Source organism: Pinus tabuliformis, chromosome X (genome assembly GCF_031772625.1).
Source record: "Pinus tabuliformis cultivar Carrire ecotype Pingquan chromosome X, CPIR1, whole genome shotgun sequence".
Classification (NCBI taxonomy): domain Eukaryota; kingdom Viridiplantae; phylum Streptophyta; class Pinopsida; order Pinales; family Pinaceae; genus Pinus; species Pinus tabuliformis.
Genome location: NC_142308.1, coordinates 1,682,187,214 through 1,682,191,219, shown reverse-complemented (window position 1 = coordinate 1,682,191,219; position 4,006 = coordinate 1,682,187,214). Strand labels below are relative to the sequence as shown.

At 38.4% G+C, this 4,006-nt stretch overlaps 1 pseudogene; it reads left to right on the top strand.

The window, feature by feature from the left end:
* Positions 1-1,468: 1,468 nt before the first annotated feature.
* On the top strand, positions 1,469-2,530 carry LOC149146484 (scopoletin glucosyltransferase-like; annotated as a pseudogene).
* The last annotated feature ends 1,476 nt before the right edge of the window (positions 2,531-4,006 follow it).

Here is a 4,006-nt window from a genome sequence, read left to right as displayed (position 1 = left end):
CATTCATTTTATATAAACCTAAAAATTGCTACAGAGAATTCAATTTTCATTTTCCCAAGGTTTGCAAATTAGCTTAAGGAACATGTAGCTATCATAAATTTCTCTTACTCTACACATCTTATTGTAACACTATATGCTTTAGCCGAAAGCTCCTTCATCTTTTCATGCGTTCGAGTATCCTTAATTGTCTTAGCAGAATGTTGCATGTTTTTATTCTTTTTCTCTATGCGTCCTTGCTCATTATATCCAAATACTTTCTCTATTATTTATTGTGTAATGAGGCTTACTAGCATATACTAATAAAAGCATATCCAATTATAGCAACCAAACCCAAACCTCAAGAGCATTGGCCAGTTAGTCCCCCTCATTGGACAACAACCTTCCCTACATTTAGCCATGCGTTGCTTGCATGCACATATGCACATTGACACTTAATCAAAACATAGCACAAATATTTACAGGGTAGCCAACAAAAGAAACTTACAAAATGATGAGATAAAGACCGCGAATGTTTTGGCTTTAAAATTTCAAAAGGAAGACACATTTGAACTTCATTAGCAAATTTGAAGCATTTGGCACCAGAGGTAATGAATTCACAGCAAATTGTCAGTGACCAATTAATCGATTGTTTTTAGTATTCTGCTCATTTTCTTTAATAGTTTCTCTATCATACGCACAAATTTTTTTAAAGAAGCTTTAGAAACATGAGATCTTGATCTACTCTTCGTAATAACAACTTTACACCTTGGTTTATTGCATGGTTTACTTAAATCCTTGCAGAATTAAACATCTTATTCAACAAAATGCTGGAAAGGACCCAAAAAATTGTAGCATGAGTATGGCATGCACGGTGAAGCTGGCTAAAATAAACAAATTACACTACACTGTGAAGCTCGCTAAAGTCACAAATTGAAAGTCAAAAGACATACAAGAAGAAATATGTGAATGTGCGACTTCGTTGAGGGCATGGCTGCCAACAATGTCACGCATAAGACCTTCTCAAAATACTCTGGCTGGAAATTGGTTCTTCAAACTGTGTTGATATTACACCGCCACTGAAAATCTAGCTTTCATAAGGACTACCAATGTTTTGGCTTTAAAATTTCAAAAGGACGACACATTTGAATTTCATTAGCAAATTTGAAGCATTTGGCACCAGAGTTAATGAATTCACAACAAATTCCCTTGGTAAGGGTCATCTCATGCCCTGTATGCACCTCGCCTTCAAATTGGCTGCCAAGAATCAATACCTTTTACGGGCTCGAGGCAGAGTTTGTGCAGCATTTTAAGAAGGTTATCGCCACTCTCAGGACAATTGGTCCCCTGCTCCCTCCTGAGGCGTTTGAGGAATGACCCTGCAGGATTGCCCCAACGCTCCAGACGGGGTTCAATACGGATGAGGAGATGTGCTTGGAGTGGCTTGATGCGCAGGCTGAGGTGCCATTCTTTACATTTCTTTCGGCAGTAAGAATTCCATATCCATTGCTCAGATGGGGGAGCTGGCTATGGGTTTGGAGGCGAGTGGGGTGAAGTTCTTGTGGGTTCTACGGAGGCTGTCGGACGCCGGCTTGAAGGCATTGTCCATTCTAGAGGCGACGCCAGAGAGTGCGAGGTATCCGTTCTGGAGGCGACGACAGAGAGTGCGAGGTGTCTGTTCTGGAAGCGACAAAGAGAAGGCAACAAGCAGAGTTGGAGAACCATCGCCAGTACCTTTTACGAGTTTGAGACAGAGTTTGTGGAGCATTTTCAGAAGATTAACGGCACTCTCAGGGCAATTGGTCCGCTACTCCCTCCCGAGGCGTTTAAGGACCGACCCTGCAGGTTTGCCCCAGCGCTCCAGACGGGGTTCAATACGGAGGAGGAGATGTGCTTGGAATGGCTTGATGCGCAGGCTGAAGCATCCGTGTTTTACATTTCTTTGGGCAGCGAGAATTCCATATTCATTGCTCAGACGGAGGAGCTGGCTATGGGATTCGAGGTGAGTGGATTCAAGTTCTTGTGGGTTCTGAGGCGGCCGTTGGACGCCGGCTCGAACGCGTTCTCGTCCGTCCTCGACTTTCTCCCCGAGGGATTCCACGGTCGCATGCTGGAGAAGAAGCAGGGGATTATCATTATGGGTTGGGCGCCACAGTTGAGCATCCGGGGTCATCCTTCCAACGGCGGCTTTCTGTCCCACTGTGGATGATACGCAGTGATGGAGACAATGACGATGGGTGTTCGCATGATTGCGTGGCCTCTCTACGCCGAGTAGCACTTCAACTCAATGTTTGTGGTGGATGAGATCGAGATGGCACTGGAGGCACCCCAGGGAATCGAACAGAACGGGTTGGTCGCGAGAGATGATGTGTAAAGAATCGTTAAAGTGTTAATGGCGGAAAAAGAGGGCAAAAAGTAAAGAAAAAAGGTAACACAATTGAAGGCGGCTGCCAAAGAGGCGGTGGCCGAAGGAGTATCCTCCCACAAGAATTTCAAACTCTTCGTATCAGAAATAACGACTCTGCACCGAACGGGAGGGTTCGAAGAAATGTAATATCTATTACTTCATTTGATATCAGATACACATAATTTCATCTGAAAGATTTCTATAATCGTCGATCAAGATTACCGCTTTAAATTGGTTTCGTTTCGTAAAATCAACCCAAATTTAAATTTTTTATATTTTTGAAAATAGAATTTGTGTGGTGGAGCTTTGAGAGTTGCCTCCACTGATTAAATCTTATCATTAAAAGAATTTTAGTTAAGTCTTACCATATTAAAATATTTTTAATTTTAGTTAAGTTTTATGATATTTGGGTTCAATTAAAGTGTGACTCGCTGATTAAGTCACCAAGAAATGATGCCATCTAATAAATCTGCCTGATACTTGATACAATATTCTATGGACTCAGCAAAATAATTTTCCTTTAAATGGGGTTTTTTAAATTTGGAAATTCCAAATTCTAAATTTAATATTCTTAACCACGTGAACAACCTAAAAAATGACACGTATCGGGTTACACTACAGATATGGACCTTTTATATTTTTTCAACCGATAGTAATTTTAATTTTGATTATAATTTTTTAATTCTAAAATAATTATGATATAATTTTAAAATAATATAATTCTTTATATTTAAATATATTTTAGTTAGATAAAATTTGAAATACATTGCTCTGCCACGTAAACCTCTCACCCTCATTAATCGTTCAGCCATTTCCGGATTTGAAATTCTAATATTGTCAGGTTGAACAATCTAAAATAGACACGTAGTGGGTTACACTACAGATATGGATCAAAGCAATATTCTTCTTTCGAATATTCGGGGGGGGGAATTTTTTATTTTATTTTGAAATTTTGACTTTTCAAAAATAATTGTTTGATAGTAAAATATATATATATATATATATATAAAATTTTAGATGAATCCAACCATTTGACAAATAATAATACATAATAATTATTAGTAAGCTTTTGAGATTTATGACTTATTTTCAATTAGGTCACAATCTGAAATACGAACCTTAAATCTCTCCAATTTTTATTTCCCATTATTTAATAAAAAATTAAACTGCCCTTCAAACAATATATATATTTTAAATAATATAATTCTTTATAATTATATATTTTTATTTAAATTAAATTTGAAATACATCTCTCTGCTACGTTAATCGCTCCAATCCTTCGGCCACGTAGGGAACGTTTCTGTTCACAGCCACATTGTGCGCCCACTGGTCCCATGTCCGCAGTTTGGTGGCCTGCCACTTCCCCTCTTCCCATTCCATGCCCGTTGCAATTTTCGCCGACAGATCTTGTAATTACTTTTTCTCCCAATAAATTTCACTGACTTTTCAATCCGTTGTGTCACTTGAAACATATTTTTAATTTCAATTAGTTATTTTAAATAAAATATCTTTATTGATTGAATAAAAGTAGTTATATATTTATTTATAGATGGATGGCTTGATTTTTTTACTATTATTAGTCCCTGCCAGCCCCTGCCCAAAGGGCTGGCAGGGACTATAGTA